At 40.5% G+C, this 21,621-nt stretch overlaps 1 protein-coding gene across 1 annotated transcript in view; it reads right to left on the bottom strand.

The window, feature by feature from the left end:
• The window catches only part of Slc4a4 (solute carrier family 4 member 4), a 397,268-nt gene extending 390,000 nt beyond the window's left edge, over positions 1-7,268 (bottom strand). The window contains exon 1 of the mRNA XM_040747371.1: positions 7,178-7,268. The gene's annotated coding sequence lies outside the window, so the exon portion shown is untranslated. The remainder of the gene's footprint in view (positions 1-7,177) is intronic.
• Between the last annotated feature and the right edge of the window lie 14,353 nt (positions 7,269-21,621).

Raw genomic sequence — 21,621 nt, 5'->3', positions numbered from 1 at the left:
CAGGTGAATAAGAATCTGGTCTAAATGCTGCCTAATCACAGGCTAATAATAGCACAAACACGAGGGTGTCACTGGCTAGAGATCCCCAGATTTTCCTTCTCGGTTATACTTGTTACAGGTCCTCCAGGTTAACATCAATCCCTATCTTGCAGTAATTATGTCATTGAGGGGTGAGTCCCTCCTCCAGTGTCTGCCTTCTCAACAGTCCCTCCTTTCCCACATCAAGCAACTGAGACAAGTCTACAAAAGAACTTCCCTCCCTCCTTCCCTTCTTTCCTCTCCATCCTCTTCTCTTCTCCTCCCTCCTTTCCCCCTCCCTCCATGTTCCTCTTCCCTCTTCTTCCCTCTCATCGTCTTAATAATAATTGCTACACCCTGAGCTGAAAACCTATGGAAATGAGGTTAGTATAGCTACAACGGGTCGTTTTAATAGTAAATTATATACAAAGAGCCTCTATTTTAAACAATATGAAGGTTGTTCCACAGAGCTCATATTCTAGGGAATTCTCTTTCTAGAGAAATACTTTTGAGGTCATTTCTACAAACAGATGAAAAATACTTTGTTTTTCAAGACAGATACTAGTCACAGAAACATGTGGGAACTCTCCCAGCACATCTCCTAAGTCTCAGCGCACTCCCCTCTGGGAAGCCACCATTTCCTGGATCCTATTCCACACCCTGAGATGTGAATAGTCTCAGATATGGTCCATCACTATAGCAAAACAGACGACAGGTAACAGAAAATGTTAATGTTAGATCAAATTTTTAGCCTTTACCAAGTACTAGGTAATTCACTCTTGTTCTCTATTTAAATCTACAAGAGGCACCTTCTGTACATCACCTTGGGAAAATCCTGACCATGAAATATTGAGGGTATTGTTTTGTTTTTTCTGTGTGGTGCTGATATTGGCCTATTTTATGTGTAAGGTGCAATTAATTCTAGATGCTAAAAATGCAATAGGACTTCAAAGCTAAAATACCTGCTCTAATGAGCTTACCTTCCAGTAGTAAGGTTTGTATGCACTATAAAAACAGACCAGTTCGAGGCTGGGCTGGACCGATAGCCTCCAAAACAATACAGAGAAACCCTGTCTCGAAAAACCAAAAAAAAAAAAAAAAAAACAGACCAGTTAAATAGACAAGTTGGGAAATGCTGATAACTGTTATGGAGGGAAAATGAGACAGGACAGGAAGGGGGACCATAATTCTACCCAGGCACAGAGTAAATAAATTGTCTCAGAAAGGCATCTTTGAACAAATACTTGAAACACTCAAATATGTAAGCTATCCCTTCAGGAGGTACTGTAACCTCATTTCCTTTCTAATAATAATAATATCTTCCTTGTGGGGAGCTTGAAGATTATTATATTTTTATCTATGCATACATGGAGTATGGGGGGCCTCCTTGGGACCCACTCCTGCCCTCTGCAAAAGCAGTAAGCACTCTTAGCGGCTGAGGCATCTTTACATGCTCCCTACACAGGAATTTGAAGATGACACTTAAGGGCTGGGGAGATGGTTGGGGCAGAGAGTGATAGAACAAAGCACTGTACATATCCTATGGGCTTATACATGGCAGCTATAAATAGGAACACACGCACACACATGCTTGAGTGCACAGAAGAGTGGGGGAAGAGATGCATGTTTCATAGATTTAAATCCCTTTAATTCTGAAGAAAACTATAAGCAATATAATTAGTAAATAGATGAAATTAGGTGTAATACCAAAGAGTCAAGCATGATGACACAGTAGGAAAAGTCATTTGCTGCCAAGCCTGATGGCCTGCATTCAACTCCCCGGGACACACATGGTGGAAAGAGAATGGAAGCCTGCATATTGTCCTCTGACTGGCACATGCACACCGTGGTGCATGCCCGTGCACAATGTTAAAATCTGCTAAAGAAACAGTTGTGAGGGAACTCAGGTTATTATTAAAGATGGCATTGTGCAACAGTAGAGGAAAATGGATTTTAAAAAACGGTTTTGAAGCAATTAGTACATCCATCCATGAGAAGTTTGTAAGTCATGTCCTTCAGGTCAACATAAATTTCAGTGCATAACAGCTTTTAAACATTAAAAACAAAAGCATCAAAACAAAAAAAAGCATCAAGTACCCAAAACAAAATTTCATAAACACAAAAAGGCAGGCCTTACTAAGTAAGTAACACTAGAAGTGTGTAAAAGCCACAAATTCAAGTGTATTACATACTACAGAGAGATTAATTAAAAGATGTTTTTCATCAGGGAGAAAGAAAACAACCATGGTTGTCCTATTTACAGAGCATCTGCAACTTACTGAGCAACTGAGGCAACAAAGGAAAGCTGTTCATAAATGTGGGCAGATTTTTTTTTATTTTACGAGACAGGGTTTCTCTGTGTTGTTTTGGAGGCTGTCGGTCCAGCCTGGCCTCAAACTCACAGAGATCCACCTGCCTCTGCCTCCGTGGGCAGAATTTTTAACACAGACCTCTGCATCCTTCTCAGAACCTTGTCCTCAGCCTCTTACCCCATCCCCTACCAACGCTCTGAAGCCTCATTGCTATGGTCCCATCTTCACTCATTCTGACTTGAGTATTTTCTTTCCTGCTTATGAAACATTCATTAATTGCTTTATATTCTAGTCAGAACCTTGGTTGCTTTTTAGCACAATGAGCAACGTAAGTATCTACCTCGTTATATTGCTAGAAATCAAACTTGCAAGTCAATATCCCTAATTCCCTGTAGTCTTCCTCTATGTGGGCTCAGAGTAATGTTTCACCTCCCTTTGCACTGGGCATTGTCGATGCTGCTTACTTTGCCCAATAAAATGCAAAAATGTTATGTGTCAATTTTGGAACAAAACATTTCAAAGCCAAAGTATAAGTCACAATAGCCTGCCTTGGGTGAGAAAGGAACCAGTGAGCAGGGCATGAGGGAGTGGGGTGGGCATAAATGAGCAATATGCCATTTTGTGTAACTAAATTTTGTAGCTGTTATTGTTGTCTAATACAGAGGAATGGCTAGTGAGATGGCAGGTAAAGGCAGCTTGGTGAACTGACCTGAGTTTCATCCCAGGACCCATGTAGCAAAAGGAGAGAACTAACTCCCACAAGGTGACCTCTAACTTCCATACACATGCTGTGGTACACATGTGTCCTGTCCAGCTCCAAAATAAATAAGTAAATGTAATTTTTAAAATGTTTTACAAAATTATAGAAATCCGGAGAAAACCAAGTTAGTGACAAAAATCAGCATAATGGCTCTTCTTGGCAATGCATGTTCCCAGGAAGATATACTTGGGCACCTTTATGATACTAAAAGTATTATGCTGAGTGGTGTGTGTGTGTGTGTATGTGTGTGTAAAACCTGTTTTAGATTCATAGTCTTTTGTTTGTTCTCTTTTTTTCTGAGGCAGGGTTTCACTATGTGGCCCAAGATGACATGAAATTGTGGATCCCTGTGCTTCTGTCTCCAAGCACTATGATTATGGTCATGCACTACCAACTCAGCTTAAATTTACAATCTTTATATAAATTATACCTCAACTTCTAAGAAGCTAGCCTAGGATTTCCTTTTATTCAACTACAACCTACTTGGGCCTACATTATCCACATTCCTCTCTTTTTCTCCCCCACAAACTCACAGAATTCCAATGCCAGACAACACAAATGCAAAGTCACAAGGAAAGCAGAAACACAAATATTTTTAACTGGTGGGAAGATCAAAGGAAAGTCAATAATGAACTGTGGCTTCATCAAACATTTACAGAACACAAAGACAGAGCAAAATAACCAATGACAAAAATGTATGTTAGGATTATATTTGCTTTAGAGAAATTTATTCTTAAATTTGCAATGGGCTTTTAAGTCTAAAATTATGCTAAGAAATTATAATAAATTTTTGGTTAATTGTGGTTTTGGGAAACCGAAATCTGTTGTGAACATATTTTTGAAGTTAGAAAAATATGTTCTTTTCTTTTGGTGAGTTGACTTTGTATTGTCCTATACACTAGTGATCTTTATGTATTAAAGCAGCTATCAAATATGCTGACAACACTCAGGAAATACATTTATGTTCCTTTCCACACCAAACGTTCTTTTCTCTACATGCGTGAGGAACTTCTGTTTTCAAGGAGTCACAGAAAATTTCCTCCCTTAGCTCTAGGCTCTGCTTGTTTTAGTCGAAACCAGACAGTGCTCATCGGCATCACAAGCCAGATCCCTCACCTCTCCACAGACGTGAAACGGGAGTGAGAGGGTAAAGAACAAAGGGAAGTCATTTACCAACAGCAGCCCCAGTCAGTGACCTCTGGGGAAAACCTACCCAGCTCCTCCTGCCAGCTGCAGTCCAAGGAGTGCGGGAAAGCCAGGCCACTACCAAACAAACCTCAGGGAGGGGGCCAGGGGCGGCACAGAAAGAGCCACATCAAATCCACACAACAGCATTTCATCCCATAAGCAGCAGCCTACTGACTGAGTTCACGCAATAAACAGACCCCAGCAGGGGAGAAAAACAGAGCATGATATTATTAATAGTAATTATTCCCAAGTTTGTTATAAACTCACTTGGAGGAAAAATGACAAAGAAAACATAGAACTTATTCCAGCCCTGCTGAAATACATCTATCTGGAGTAATTAAAGGCTCTTGGCTATTTTTAAAGTTTCATCTCACTATTGTAAAGTGTGAGTCCTCTACAATGAGATAGGTGTGCGACTGAGGCACATACTTGCATCTAGGATATCTAATTTAAAAACAATGCCTTTCATGCAATGGATACAAATCAAAGGACAACGCCCAGCTTAGAAGTCTATTGTAAAGAATAAAGATGTTCTTCAGCCTGTAACAACATAAGATACAAGCTGTGAGAGAGGCAGTGTTTCCAGGTGGGAAGACAAAGGCTTTCCATCCTGAGATCCCGGTTCAAACAAGTCCAAGCAGTATTGCTTTTACCAAGTTAAGTCCTTTGAACCTCGGCTGCCCTATCTAGATGGTCACAAGGATTAAATATTAACATGTATGAGGGCCTAGTCACTCAACAGACACAGTAAATGGCAATTATTTTCAGAGTTTTTTACTTTCGTATTCATTTTTCAGTCATGTATTTACCACTTATTACCAGGCACTGACTTATAGTAAAAAGGTGGATAAATCATATACAACTCCTGTTGTCATGGAATTTCCATCTAGTAGGGAACACACACAAACAAACAAGATTAAAAAGCAATGACAACAGGAATAGGCCATTACAGCATGATATTATAATGTATGGCATGGAGGAAATTATTTGGTATCGTGATAACTCAGGGGACTTCTCATCCAACCCTAGGCTGGTACCACAGGAGTTTCTTGGAGACAGCTGAAAACAGAGTGAGGAACAGAAATCAGCAAATGAAGTGCAGGAGGTCAGGAATTTTTCCAAAGGCCCAGAACTGGAAAGAATATGTTTGCCAAAGATTGTCTCAAAATATCCACCAAAACACGTCCTTCTTCTGGGAATATAGCATCGTCCCTGGAGATCTTTCTGGTTTCTTCCTTGACCATAAGTATCATAATGAACAGCCTTTCAACTGACAACAGCAACTGGAGAAACACCTTTGCAGCCAAAATTCTACCATAATCAACTATAAATTGCATCCGTCAGTCACTAGTCTCAAACCCAAAACCCTGGTTAAGTGGTCCAACAATTCAGAGTATGTACTCTCATTCCCATCCAGTGATCCTCTGAGGATAGCAATGGACAGGGTGATGAATAAACATGCCCCACACCTCCTGTGATCTTGCGGTCCAATTAAACAGGTAACAGTGTGTCCTTAAATGTTACTTGAATGATTGGTCAACAAATGTAATTGCCTTTAATCCCAGCACTTGGGAGTCAGAGGCAGGTGGATATCTAGGAGTCTGAGGCCAGTCTGGTCTACAGAGCTACTTCCAGGACAGCTAGGGCTGTTACACAGAGAAACCCTGTCTCGAAAAAATACAACAAAAGGAAATGTAATTGAAGACCAAACTAGGGAAGACAATGATAAAAGTAAATTCAAAATGCTACTATGGTTTAAGACTATTACCTTATTTAGTATAAGCAGTTGCACCAATAAATTCATTTTATGTCAAACCAATATTTGAAGATCTATTATTATATATTATTATACACCAGGTATATATGCAGACAAAACAGATTGTATATTTCTATTAGCTGAGAAAGAAATGTTTAAAGATTAAATGATAATATATATAGAAAGGTGTTTTAAATAAGAAACCATCCCTGTATTTTCTTTACAAGTGAGTTACACCTGAAAATTTATCTTTGCTTTGACATCATCCTAAGTTATTACTTCTTTATATATAATTGAATTCTTGATAACAAATTTAAATAAAGTAATAATATTTACACCTAATGGTTTTACTACACTTAAGACTAAGCCTATAAAGTGAGCCTTTCTCAAGCCCTTGAGAAGGAAGAAGAAAATTACCAATTTGGAGAAAGCTATGAAAAAAGTCAATTTCTTCTTAAATACACAATTGTTAGAGTAATTATACAGATTAAAATAGGGCTGCCTTTAAATGAACAAATTTGTGTATATTTTTAAATACCAGATATTGTTAACTATGATAAAAATATTAAGCATTGGGCATTTATTAACTTATGTAATAAAATTCTTCAGCTATGGGAAATGACCATTTATCAACAATAAAAAATTAGTACAGGAAAATAGTGAAATAAAATAACATAGGCAAATAGAACCACTTATGGTGCATAAAGTATTTTTATAAACTACAAATAAAATTGATCAGTGGTATAATAATGTCCTTCGTCCAAGAAGATGGGATACTAGATTTCTCTATTTACTTTCTATTTCTTTAGCTTTGGATTCATCTAACTTAGCACATTAATCCTAAAATTGGTTCTCCATAGGCATTCTTCCCATGGCATTCATGTTGTTTCCCTTTCTTTCTATGTATTTGATCATAAAGGACCATAAAAATGCACAAACATTTGTAGATGTAAAGTATCTACATCTTTCTCTAATTTCATTTCCCTTGATAACAGATAAAATCAAGTTAAGACAAAAGGTTCATAGTTTCATCATTCCCTACTAAAGTAGAAAGGTTAAAAAATACAGCATGTCTCTCTCTCTCATGCTGCAAATGTCCACTGCAATAATTAAACCACCCGTGGCTTTACTTACAGTCCGTACCTTTCCAATAGTCTGTAGTGAACCTTTTTCAGCAATAATGCCTGGAAAAGTCAAAGAAATCCACCTTCCCACCTTGTAAGCTCCTGACACCTTCTGAAAGATGCAGGCTCAAGAGGTGCCAAATGAGATGGGAAAAAGCAGCCAGACAGGGACTCCTAGCCAATCTGAAAAGAGCAGGTCATGGCCAACAAACATACCATCCCCTCGCTTTCCTTTATCCCTTCTTTTTTTAAGAGTTAGGTACAGTTCTTGTTCAAAATTAATATAGCACGAAGTATTTACATTTCTTCTGTATGAAGTGGTCAGTTGGGAAAATTTATAGTTAGGGAAATGCAAAAGTCGTGGCAGTTCTTATTTCTACACTTATTTAAACATTTTCGGGAAAGAAAGTGTGTGTGTGTGTGTGTGTGTGTGTGTGTGTGTGTGTGTGTGTGTGTGTGTGTCACAGCATGTGGAGGTCAGAGGACAGTTTTAGGAGTCAGTTCTCTCCTCCTGCCTTTACATGGGTTCTGGGGATTAACTTGGATCGCATCCATACTCCAGGATAACTGGTGCGTGGGCTTCCAGGCAATTCTCCTGCCTCCCTCCCTCCTCACTGCAGGAATACCAACCAGCATGGCACAATTGGCTTTTTACACAAATTCTGGCACTGACCTTGGTCATCAGACTGAGCTTCCACAGTGTTTAAGACTGAGCTATCTCCCAGGCCCCGCTGCCATTTCTATCTGTTCTGAAGGGAGAACCAACCACAAGTTGGGAATCACAAGCTGTGTTTACATTTTATTTCTTTTTCCTGGAGCTTCCTGAGTAATAACTATTATCATTTGTATGGATCATAATAAAGAAAGGCCGTTCATAGCTTTTGAAGCTATTGGCACTTAAAAGCAAGCCTGTGTCTTGGAAAGGTTCTAATGCCACAATTAGCAAATTAAGGAAAGTGAAGCTCACAGAGGCCAACACTTGCCCAAGGCATAGGCAAGTAAGGAAATTCATCTTCAGATTCTACATCTGTTACACACACACACACACACACACACACACACACACACACACCTCCCTAAAGATGTCAAAATAAAATGGTATTTAAAAATAAACATTTTTTAAAAGATTTATTTATTTACTTTGTGTATACACATGTTCTATCTGCAAACACACCTTTATGCTAGAAGAGGGCATAAGATTCCACTACAAATGGCTGTGAGCCACCATGTGGTTGCTGGGAATTGAACTCAGGACCCCTGGAAGAGCAGCCAGTGCTCTTAACCTCTGAGTCATCTCTCCAGGCCAAAAAAATAAACATTTTAAAGTTTTAGTAATTGAAGGGCAATTCCTAAGGTCCTTAATTAGTAATGAATTATGATTTCACTGGAGTACAGTTTTGATCTCTGGATTTATGGGACGAGAGCGCAAGTTAGTTTATCAATCGTACTTAAAAATGTCTGTGCATTAATACAGTGTTACCTGCTAGTAATACTAGGCAGGTTTAAAAAACAATGAAGCTGGGTGTGAGGGCATATGCCTGCAACCCCCAATAGCACTCAGGAGCCTGAGGTAGTGTCTTAGTCATTGTTCTATTGCTGCGATGAGACACTATGGCTACAGCAATTTATAAAAGAAAGCATTTAATTGGGGGCTTGTTTACAGTTTCAGATGGCGAGCCCACGGCCAACATGTCAGGGAGCACGGCAGCAGGCAGGCAGTCAAGAGCTGGAGGAGCAGCTGAGAGCCTACATCTTATCCTCAAGTTGGAGACAGAGAAATAGAGACTGAGGCTGCCAGGGAAAAACCCAAAACCCACCCCTGCAGTGACACACCTCCTCATCTTCCCCCAAGTAATTCCACCAACTAGGGACCAAGCATTCAAATATGTGAGCCTATGGGGGCCATTCTCATTCAGACCACCACAGGCAGGATTGGGAGTTTGAGGCCAGTCTGGGCTACATACATAGTAAGGCCCTGTATCAATACGTTACGGGTTGGGGTATAATTCTATGGTGGGCCAGCACTTGCCAAGCATGTACAAGGCTCTGAGTTGGATGCTGATCATGGAAAGGGGTGGGGGCAACTGGATTGAGGTAACACTAAGGGAAGAGATTCCTTAAATATCCATAACTCAGAAGTGAAGACCTATATCTTGTTACTGCTGATCAACAAAATGTAAGAACAAAACAGATAGAAAATCAACTTTAGTTAAATGAAAAGTGAAAGATCAAACTCATGAATGGCTGAGCCGCAAATATATCAACAGCAGTATGCTGCTGCTGTAACACAAGCACATGCAAGCATGCAGAAATGTGTCTTATGGAGGACATGCTACTAAAACTTTTCCTTGACTGGAGACCTTTGCAAATGCATAAACTCTACAAAGCTAAGCATGGCACACACCTGTTGTCCCAACTTCTCAGGTACTTGGGCTCACACAAGGTTTCCTCAGTCCAGGAGTTTAAGACCACCATAAGCAACACAATGAAATGGGCTCTAAGAAAAAAACATAAGTTAAAGGTGGGTTAAAGGAAGTCCACAAGCACCAGAATAAAGAATTATCAGACATTTCTTTGGGGAGCACTCACACAATGATGGTAAATAACCACGGAGGTCTTCTACCCCTGGAGGTACAGCATCTGCCCTGCAGGATGCTCTGACCACCATCCAAGAGAGCTTGCTCGAGCCCCTCCTCTTCCTTATAAGGGGTCACATCTACACGCCACAGCCACAGCCTAAGGCCATTACCTCAAGTCTATTGGAAAAATAAGATGGCACTACATAAGTTCTAGAGCTAGGCATGGTGGCTTATGCCTACATCCCTAGGAAAGGATAGGCAGAAGTTAACTGAAAGTTAGATGCCACCCTGGGCTACATAGTTGACAGTCCTTCTCAAAATAAATAATAAGTAGAGAACAGTAGTGCATGGAATTGACTCTATAAAATAATCTTAAATTGGTAAAAAAAAAGAACTGTGTTTCTTTTTTTCTTTTTTTAATTTATTTTTTACATTTCAAATCCTAGTTCTCCTTCCTCTCCTCCCGCCTCTCCCACTTACTCCCCCCACCTCCCACCTGTTCCTTGGAGAGGGCAAGGCCTCACCTAGAAAGTCTATTAAGTCTGTCCCAGAAGCAAAACCAAGGCACCTCTCCACTCCCAACACCCTTGTCTAGACTGAGCAAGGTATCTCTCCATATAGAATGGGCTCCACTAAGTCAGTTTGTGCATTAGTTTCAGATCTTGGACCCACTGCTAGTGGCCTCATCTATTGTCCCAGCCACACCACAGTCACCTATATTAAGGGAGTCTAGTTTAGTCTTATGCAGGTTCCCCATTTGTCAGACCTGAGTCAGTGATCTCTCACTAGCTCAAGTCAGCTCATTCTGTGGGTTTCCCCATCATGGTCTTGACTCCTTTGTTCATATTATCACTCCTCCCTCACTTCGATTGTACTCCAGGAGCTTGGCCCGATGGTTATTTGTGGATTTCCTCATCTGCTTCCATCTGTTCTCTGGAGTTGTGATTTGTAGGCTGGGTATCTTATGCTTTATGTCTGGTATCCACTTATGACTAAGTACATACTATGTTTCTCTTTCTGTGTCTGGGTTACCTCACTCAGGATGGTTTTTTCCAGTTCTGTCCATTTGCCTGAAAATTTTAGAATGTCATTGTTTCTTTCTGCTGAGTAGTACTCCATTGTGTACATATACCACATTTTCTTTATCCATTTCTCAGTTGAAGGGCATATAGGTTGTTTCCAAGATCTGGCTATTATGAATAATGTTGCTATGAACATAGTTGAGCAAATGCTCTTGTGGTATGAGTGTACCTCCTTTGGGTATAGGCCCAATAGTGGTATTTCTGGACCTTGAGGTAAGTTGATCCCTAATTTTCTGACAAATAGCCATAGTTATTTTCACAGTAGCTATACAAATTTGTACTCCCACCAACAGTGGAGGAGTGTTTCTCTCTCCAAATCCTCTCCAGCATAAGCTGTCATTGGTGTTTTGATCTTAGCCATTCCAATCAGTGTAAGATGGAATCTCAGAGTTGTTTTCATTTCATTTCCCTGATGACTAAGAATGTTGAGCATTTCCTTAAGTGTCTTTCTACCATTTAAGATTGTTCTGTTGTTTATTCTCTGTTTAGATCTGTACCCCATTTCTTAATTGAATTATTTGGTATTTTGGTGTCTAGTTTCTTGAGTTCTTTGTATATTTTGGAGATCAGCCCTCTGTCAGATGTGAGGTTGGTAAGGATCGTTTCCCACTCTGTAGGGAGCGGTTTGTCTTTTTCATCATGTTCTTTACTTTACAGAAGCTTCTCAGTTTCAGGAGAGCCCATTTATTAATTGTTGCTCTCAGTGTCTGTGCTACTGGTGTTCTAATTAGGAAGTGGTTTCCTGTGCCTATGCTTTCAAGTGTATTTCCTACTTTCTCTTCTGTGAAGTTCAGTGTGGATGGAATTATATTGAGGTCTTTGATCCATTTGGACTTGAATTTTGTGCATGGAGATAAATACAAATCTATTTGCATTCTTCTACTTGTTGACAGACAGTTATACTAGCACCATTTGTTGAATATGCTTTCTTTTTCCCATTTTATAGTTTTAGCTTCTTTGTCAAAAATTAGATGTTCATAGGTGTGTGGATTTATATTAGGGTCTTTGATTCGATTCCATTTGTCCACCAATCTGTTTTTATGCCAATACCAAGCTGTGCTCCATAGTAGAGCTTGAAGTCAGGGATGGTGATGCCCCCCAGATGATCCTTTATTGTACAAGATTGGTTTGGCCATCCTGGGTTTTTTGTTTTTTACATATGAGTTTGAGTATTGGTCATTCAAGGTCTGTGAAGAATTGTGCTGGGATTTGTTAGGGATTGCATTGAATCTGTAGATTACTTTTAGTAGGATTGTCATTTTTACTATGTTGGTCTTATCTATCCAAGAGTGTGGGAGATTTTTCCATTTCCTGATATTGTCTTTAATGTGTTTCTTTAAAGACTTGAAGTTCTTGTCATACAAGTCTTTTACTTGTTTGGTTAGAGTTACCCCCAAGGTATTTTTGTTATTTGTGGCTATTGTAAAGGGTGATGTTTCAATGATTTCTTTCTCAGTCTGTTTATCATCTGTATATAGGAGGACTACTGATTTTTTTTAGTTAATCTTGTATCCTGCTACATTACTGAAGGTGTTTATCAGTTGTAGGAGTTCTCTGATAGAATTTTTGGGATCACTTATGTGATCCCAAATTTTGGGATCATCAGCAAATAGTGACAGTTTGAACTCTTCTTTTCCAATTTGTATCCCCTTGATCTCCTTTTGTTGTTTTATTGCTCTAGCTAGAACTTCAAGTACTATGTTGAACAGATATGGAGAGAGTGGACAGCCTGTCTTATTCCTGATTTCAGTGGGATTGCTTTGAGTTTCTCTCCATTTAGTTTGATGTTGGCTGTTGGGTTACTGTATATTGCCTTTATTACGTTTAGGTATGTTTCTTGTATCCCTGCTCTCTGCAAGACCTTTATTATAAAGGGGTGTTGAATTTTGTCAAAGGCTTTTTCAGCATCTAGTGAAATGATAATGTCATTTTTTTTCTTTCAGTTAGTTTACAATGATGTATTTTCGTATGTTGAATCATCCCTGCATCTCTGGGATGAATCCTACTTGGTCACGGTGGATGATTTTTCTGATGTGTTCTTGAATTTGGTTTGCCAGTATTTTATTGATTATTTTTGCAACTATGTTCATGAGGGAAATTGGTCTGTAATTCTTTCTTAGTTGTGTCTTTGTGTGGTTTGGGTATCAGGGTAACTGTAGTCTCGTAAAAATAGTTTGGCACTGTTCCTTCAGTTTCTATTGTGTGGAATAATTTGAGGTGTATTGGTATTAGTTCTTCTTTGAACATCTGGTAGGATTCTGTGTGGAAACCATCTGGACCTGGGCTTTTTTTTTTTTTTTTTTTTTGGTTGGGAAACTATATGGTCTATTTTTGAGAAGGTTCCATGAGGTGCTAAAAAGAAAGTATATTCTTTTATATTTGGGTGGAATGTTCTATAGATGTCTGTTAAGTCCATTTGAGTCATAACATGTTAGTTCCCTTATTTCTCTGTTAAGCTTCTGTCTGGCAGATCTGTCCAGTGGTGAGAATAGGGTGTTGAAGTCTCCCACTATTAGTGTGTGGGGCTTGATTTGTGATTTAAGCTCTAGCAATGTTTCTTTTACAAATGCAGGAACCCTTGTGTTTGGGACACAGATGTTCAGAACTGAGATTTTCTCTTGCTGGATTTTTCCTGTGATGAATATGAATGCCCTTCTTTATCTTTTTTGATTGATTTTAGTTTGAAGTTTATTTTGTTAGATATTAGCATAGCTACACCAGCTTGTTTCTTATGTCCATTTGAATGGAAATTTTTCCCAACCCTTTATTCTGAGGTAACATCAATCTGTGAGGTTGAGATGTGTTTCTTGTATGCAGCAGAAGGATGGACTCTGTTTCTATCCAATCTGTTAGCCTATATCTTTTTTTTGTTTGTTTGAGAAGTCAGGTGTAATTCTGGTAGGTCTGCCTTTATATGTTACCTGGACTTTTTCTTTGCAGCTCTTACTATTCTTTCTTTATTCTGTATGTTTATTGTTGATTATTATGTGGTGAGGGAACTTTTTTTTGGTCCAGTGTATTTGGTGTTCTCCATATTCATATTTTCATAGGCATGTCCTTCTTTAGGTTGGGAAAGTTTTCTTCCGTGATCTTGTTGAATATATTTTATGTGCCTTTGAGTTGTACTTCTTCTTCTATCCCTATTATTCTTAGGTTTGGTCTTTTCATGGTGTCCCAGATTTCCTGCATGTTTTGTAATAATGATTTGTTGGATTTAATTTTTTGTTTGTTTGTTTGTTTTTCGAGACAGGGTTTCTCTGTATTGTTTTGGAGGCTATCGGTCCAACCTGGCCTCGAACTCACAGAGATCTGCCTGCCTCTGCCTCCCGAGTGCTGGGATTAAAGGCATGGGCCACCACCGCCCGATACCTATATCTTTTTATAGGTGAACTGAGACCATTTATATTAATGAATATTAATGAACAGTAATTGCTATTTCCTGTTATTTTTATTTTGTTGTTGGTGATAGCATTGTGTTTAATTCCCTTTTTGTGATTTGCTGCTGTAAGTTCATCCATTACCTGTGTTCTTGTGGATACAGATGACTTCCTTGGGTTGGCATTTTCCTTCTAAGTGCTTTCTATAGGGCTAGGTTTGTAGACAGGTATTGTTTAAATTTGGTTTTATCATGGAATACCTTGTTTTCTACATCTATGGCTATTGAAAGCTTTGCTGGGTAAAGTAGTCTGGGCTGGTATCCATGGTTCCTTAATGTCTGCATAATGTCTGACCAGGACATTCTGACTTTCATTGTTTCTGCTGAGAAGTCAGGTGTAATTCTGGTAGGTCTGCCTTTATATGTTACCTGGACTTTTTCTTTGCAGCTCTTACTATTCTTTCTTTATTCTGTATGTTTATTGTTGATTATTATGTGGTGAGGGAACTTTTTTTTGGTCCAGTGTATTTGGTGTTCTCCATATTCATATTTTCATAGGCATGTCCTTCTTTAGGTTGGGAAAGTTTTCTTCCGTGATCTTGTTGAATATATTTTATGTGCCTTTGAGTTGTACTTCTTCTTCTATCCCTATTATTCTTAGGTTTGGTCTTTTCATGGTGTCCCAGATTTCCTGCATGTTTTGTAATAATGATTTGTTGGATTTAATTTTTTGTTTGTTTGTTTGTTTTTCGAGACAGGGTTTCTCTGTATTGTTTTGGAGGCTGTCCTGGACCTTGCTCTGTAGACCAGGCTGGCCTCGAACTCACAGAGATCCACCTACCTCTGCCTCCTGAGTGCTGGGATTAAAGGCATGTGCCACCAACGCCCGGCTGGATTTAAATTTTTCTTTGACTGATGAATCTATTTCCTCTATGGTATCTTCAACATGTGAAATTCTCTCTTCCACCTCTTGTATTCTGTTCTTTGTGCTTGCATGTGGGTTTTCTTTATTGCCTCTATTTCAGATTTCAAGTCTTGAATCCTTTCCTTCACTTGTTTGATTGCTTTTTCTTGGTTTTCTTTAAGTGATTTGTCGATCTGTTACAATTTTTTTATTTGTCTTTTCCTCCATTTCTTTAAGGTAATTTTTATTTCCTCTTTAAGAGCCTCAGTCATAAAGTTATTTTTTAGGTCGTTTTCTTCCACTCCATATGTGTTAGATGTTTAGGTCTTGCTGTTGTGGCACCACTAGTTTCTAGTGGTACCATATTGCTCTTTATATTGTTGAGTGTATTCTTACCTTGTTGTCTACACATCTCTTCCTCTAATTGGTATAAGTGGAGCTTGTGCTTCAGGGGGTCTCCCTTTCTCCAATTGCTATAGTTGGAGGCTGTGGCTGCGTTGACTGCTCCTTCAGGCACAAGCAGAGCAGAGCCTCTGGTGAATGCCCCTCCTTGCTTAAATGCTCAGGTGGTCGGTCCTTGAAGAGCAGGTAGGGCTACAGCCAGGGTGGACGCTCCTCCCATTGGAGGCGGGACCACGGCTCTGGTGATTGCTCCACTAGGTGGGGCCGTGGTCTATGCAGCAGCAGGGTATCTCCAACTGAGAACTGGGACTGAATGCTTGCTGGGACACAGGTACTCTTCCCTGGAGGAACTTCTTGCAATAGTTTCTGGAAGCTGCTGCTGGAAACTGCTGCTGTCGTCTCACCCAGCGGTCGCTTCTCACTCCGGGGTTTAGGCTCAGGCCTCCCTCTGACACTGCTGCCTAGTCTGAGGCTGTTTCCAGGCTGGGCTTCAGGCCTCCCACAGAAGCTGCTCCAGGTCTGAAATTCAGGCCTCCTTCTGATGATGTTCCCCGCCCGAATCTTGGGCCTCTCTAGAAAAGTGTTTCTTAGTAGATACAAGAACATAAAGCTAGGGGCAACTGTTCATTACTATAATGTTATTTCTGCATTTTGTGAGCTGGAGGTTATTTTCTTATTATAATATTTCTTCAATCACTAAATTATTTTAAAGGAAATATACTATTTTTTATTTTGTGTGTATGTGTGTGCGGTTTGTATGTGTATGTGCATAGCCAGAAGTTGACATTAGGTACCTTTTCTTTTCTTTTTTGAGACAGAAACAACTGACCTGACAAGGTTTAGCTCTTGAATCCCAGAATGATGGGTGGGTGTCCAGCATGGGACTGATCAAGACCCCCTGAATGTGGGTGTCAGTGAGGAGGCCTAGGTAATCTATTGAGCCTTGGGTAGTAGATCAGTATTTATACAAATGGACTTTAGACTCCCATCCAACAATGAGAGATGCACTCTCACCCTGAACTCTTGGGGGAGGGTCAAGGCCCTGCCCTGGATGAAATGACAGACTATGAACACCCCCATGGAGGGCCTCACCCTCCCTGGAGAAATGAGGGGATATTGAGGGGGGGTTGGTGGGAAGGCGTGGGAAGAGGGGAGGGAAAGGGAGAGGGACCTGGAATTGACGTGTGAAGTGACCTTGTTTCCAATAAAATAAATAAATAAAGAACAGCTAATAGAGTTGGGCATAACAGCGCATGCCTACAATCCTATCAACTTTCAGAAGCCAATGCAGAATTGTTTAAGGCCAGCATGAGCTATCCTGAGTCCCCATTTGTCACAGTCAGACTTTGGTCTTCATACCAAACTACTTGAGAAAAACAACTTGAGATTTTCTTTTGAACTGTATTTCTAGTCCATTAGCTAGGAGGAAGGGAGGGAGGGAGGGAAGGAGGGAGGGAGGGAGGGAGGGAGGGAGGGAGGGAGGGAGGGCATGATTAACACAAGAGCTTCATCATGAGAGTCAGCAGCTGAGAGAATTCTTCATCAATAGGCTTCCTTCTTCATTTTATTCCATTCAAGACCCTCAGAAAGTAGATGGTATTGTCCACATGCAATCTTTCTCCCCTGAAACAATCCTCTCTGGAGGGGCTGGAGAAAGGTTTCATCAGTTAATAATGCTTACTGCTCACACAGAGGACAAGAGTTCAGTTCCCAACACTAGCAAGCTGGTGACTCACATCTACCTGTAACTCCAGCTCCAGTAACCTGATGCCCTCTTCTGGCCTCACCAGGCAACTGCACTTTGGTACACACACCCACACAAAATCACTCATTTTAAAATAAATCTTTTGATAAAAGAAAATGTTTAATTGGGCCTTCAGTTCCAGAGGCTTAGAATCTATGATGTCAAAGCACGTCATCATGAAGAGCTGAAAGTTCATCACAAGCTGAGAGCAGAGAGTGGCTCCACTCTTTGGTTACCTCAAGCCTGCCCACAGTGACCTATATCCGCTAACAACGCTGTGCCTTCTAATCCTTCCCAGACAGTCAATAAATGAGTCTATGGAGGCCATTCTTATTCAAACTACCACTAGCTATTTCGTTTTGTAGCTGACAGGACAAAGACCATCTAACTTGCTAGGCAGACCCTTAGATGTAATCCAGGTGTCAATTCTTTTCTCGCCTTTTGAAGTCTTATCTAGGAACGCCACCTGTGCCAACATGCTGACGTGCTTTCCTTGTCTTATTTTGTTTCCAATATGGTTTTGCTCGTTTCCTTAGCTACTTGGTCTTCTGTGCTCTCACATGAATTTGGGGGTGTTTTATCCAGTTATACTAAGTTATTCTTGGTATTCAAAGTCACCCGCTGTTACCCTGGGACCTAAATAACCTTTTTGTGTCTAGTGGAGGTTTGTTTTTGTAAAATTAGGTGCTATTCCAACACTTGGCATATAAACTTACATCTTATTCTGATTTTCTTCAACTAACTTATTTCTTCCTATGTATCTTATAAAATTTGATGGTTTTCTGTATTCATGGTATTTCTTGGCTTTTCTGTTTTGATTGGTTGGTTTTTTGTTTGTTTGTTTGTTTTTTGTTTTTATGAGACAGGGTTTCTCTGTATTGTTTTGGAGGCTATTGGTCCAGCCCAGCCTCGAACTCACAGAGATTCGCCTGCCTCTGCCTCCCGAGTGCTGGGATTAAAGGCATGCGCCACCAATGCCCAGCGATTGCTTGGTTTTTACTAAAAAATATTTTTTCATACAATATTTTCTGATCACAGGTTCCCCCTTCTTCATCTCTTCCCAGATCCTCGCCACATCCCCACCCATTCAACTCCATGCCTTCTTTCTCTTTCTCTTTAGAAAACAAATAGGCAACTAAAAAAAAAAGAAGAAAAATTAAGATAGAATAAAACAATCAAACAGCAGGGGTAAAAACAAATAAAAAGCACAAGAAGCTCATGTGCACTTAGAGACACACGCACACACAGAAAACCCATAAAACACAAAACCAGAAACCATAATTTATGAGCCAGGTATTTCTTTTTTACCCCTCATTGGCATATCTCCTTTTCTAGTGAAATCTACTCACATTCTTAATGGAGGCATTTACTAAATATCCATACTCAAAAAAAGCATGCATATATAGTTTAAAATAAATCTTTAAAAAGTATAATCCTCTTCACAAATATCATCAGAGACATAACCAGAAGTGTCCCTTACCAATCTCCTGTACATGTCTCAACCCATGTTGACAATAAAGATGAACCATTAAGTTAAGGTCATGACTCAGTCAGGAAGGTGCTTTCCTTGCATGCCAGAAGACTTTACTTTGACCCCCCAGAACCCCAAGGTGGGGGGAGGGCATGACATGTAACGGCAGCACAGGGGGGGGTGAAGACAGGAGTGTTCTGGAATATTCCTTTACACTGTGTGAAGATGTATCGCTGTGATTGGTTTAATAAAAAGCTAAACGGCCAATAGCTGGCAGGAGGTATAGGTAGGCCTTCTGGACAGACGGCTCTGGGAAGAAGAAAGCGGAAGGGAAGCAGGATGGACAATACAGAGTAAAGGTAACGGAGCCACCGGGTGGTGGTGGCACACGCCTTTAATCCCAGCACTCGGGAGGCAGAGGCAGGCGGATCTCTGTGAGTTCGAGACCAGCCTGGACTACCAAGCAAGTTCCAGGACAGCCTCCAAAGCCACAGAGAAACCCTGTCTCGAAAAGCCAAAAAAAAAAAAAAAAAAAAAAAAGGTAACGGAGCCACATAAAAGAATGTAGATTAAGGAACCGGGAAAAAGAGAGGGGGAGAAGAGGAGGGCAGAGGAAGACATGGGGGAGCAGGAAGGTTGAGTCGGGGTTAGAATAGAGTAGAGCAGGATGAGAGATACCTTGATATAGATGGAGTCATTACAGGTTTGAGGAGAGAGCTGACACTAGTGAGGTTTCCAGAGATCTACAAGGATAACACCAACTAGAGAACTAAGCAATAGTGGAGAGACTACATTAATAGCCCCTCCCTGATGATAAGGTTGATGACTAACTTATATGCCATCCTAGGACCTTCATCCAGTGACTGATAGAAGCAGAAGCAGACATCCACAGCTAAACACTGAACTGAACTCCTGGAACCCAGTTGCAGAGAGGGAGGAGTGATGAGCAAAGAGGTCAAGACCATGCTGGTGAAACCCACAGAAACAGCTGACCTGACAAATGGAAGCTCATGAACCCCAGACTGATAGCTGAAGAGGCCAGCAGGGGACTGATCCAGACTCCCCGCATGTAGTGTCAGTGAGGAGCCCTCAGCAATCTCTGGGGCCTTGGGCAGTAGATCAGTGTTTACCATGGTGTACGAATGAACTTTGGGAGCCCTTTCCACATGGAGGGATGCTCTCTCAGCCTGAACACATGGGGAAGCGCCTAGGTCCTGCCCTGGATGAAATGACAGACTCTGGAGATCCTCCAATGGAGGGCCTCACCATCCCTGGGGAATGATGTGGGGATTGGGTGGGGGCTAGGGGGGGCTGGTGGAGGAACAAGGGAGGAAGGGTGGGAGAGGGAGCTGGGGTTGACATGTGAAGCAAGCATGTTTCTAATTTAAATAAAAACATAAAAAAGAATGTAGATTAAAAGATATGGGTTCACTTAAATTATAAAAGCTAGTTAGAAACAAGCCTAAGCTATGGGTCAAGCCTTCATAATTAATAAGTTTGTCATTACTGGGGAGCCATCTCTCTAGCCACCATTTACATATCTCTTGAGAATTTTCTGTCCAATACATTTCCTCATTTAATAACTAAAATATTTGTTCTTTTAGCATTTAATGCTGAAGTCTTTATATATTCTGAATTTTACTGTCAGATAAATAGTTCGAGAACGATCATTCATGCTGTAGGCCACATCTTCATTCTGGTATTGTCTCCTTTCCTGTGTGGCAGCCTTTTAACTTGATTTGACCACTTTTGTCAATTTTGCTATTATGTTCTGGAGCACTGTCCTATTCAGATCATAGCCTTCTATGCACAATGACACTGGCCTCCTGTAATCTAGCTTGACAGCTGGTAAGCTAAAGCAAGAAGATTGTGAGCATTGGGCTACATAGCAGGACAGTGTCTCAAAACACCTTGGTCTGTGTCTGTGCCTTGAAGCATTTGCCTGCTTTCGTCTAGAAGCTTCAAGTCTCGCTAAGGACTTTTCCTTATTTTGAATAGACTTTGTGCATGGGGAGACGGGAATCCACGCTTCCTACAAGTGAATTATCTGCTTTTTCACACATCCTTTACTGAAGAGACTGGCTTTGAAATGTTCTCGGCACTCTGGAAAGTCACATGATTGTGGCTTCCATGGTTTATTTCTGGGTCTTCTCTATTCCATTAGTCTATGTGTCCGCTTTTATGCCAATACCACAGTTCCTGCTACTTACTACAGCTATGTATAGTCACCAAGAAAACTGGTTAACAGCAACGCCTTCCTCACCCTACCTCCTCTGTATCCTTACCTAGTTTGGGTATCAGGCTAGTACCAGTGTCATTGAGTTTCATTGTGTTTTATAAAAGTCTTCAGAGTATTAGCATTTGTTAGTTCTTGGCAGAATTCTCAAGTGAATCCATCTGGCCCTGGGCTTAGCTTTGACTGATTCTTACTGTTTCATTCTTGCTGCTGGTTTCGATCTGCTTGAACTTCCTGTATTACTTAGCCATGAGCCTTCAGGTTCTAAGGGCGCTATGTTTTGGATGTGAAATATTCCCCTACAAGTTCATGCTTGACCCGAGCAAGGCTTGGTAGAACACATCTTTACTACCAGCACTCACCAAATTCCAGGGACAGACAGTGAGATCTTATCTCCCTATTTGGGGAAATCATATAAACTTCAGAATATGGGATCTGGCCAAAGGAAGTCCTCGGGGAGTGGGCCCGTCAATACTATCTGTGGCCTATAGTAACACCCTCAGGTTCCTGGTTAGCCAAGAATAGCTCTCCTCTGCCACACATCTCATTTCCATGATGCTCTGCCCAGGAACCAAATAGTCATGGCCTGAACCCTCTGGCACTGAGAAACCAACATTAGTGAGTTACACCAAAGTAATTGGCCAGGCTAAGTCTGAATCTACACTACCA

This window comes from Mesocricetus auratus, unplaced genomic scaffold, assembly GCF_017639785.1.
Source record: "Mesocricetus auratus isolate SY011 unplaced genomic scaffold, BCM_Maur_2.0 Super-Scaffold_100006, whole genome shotgun sequence".
In the NCBI taxonomy this organism is placed as follows: Eukaryota; Metazoa; Chordata; class Mammalia; order Rodentia; family Cricetidae; genus Mesocricetus; species Mesocricetus auratus.
Note: the sequence above shows the minus strand (reverse complement) of the source record. Positions and strands in the feature narration are given on the sequence as shown.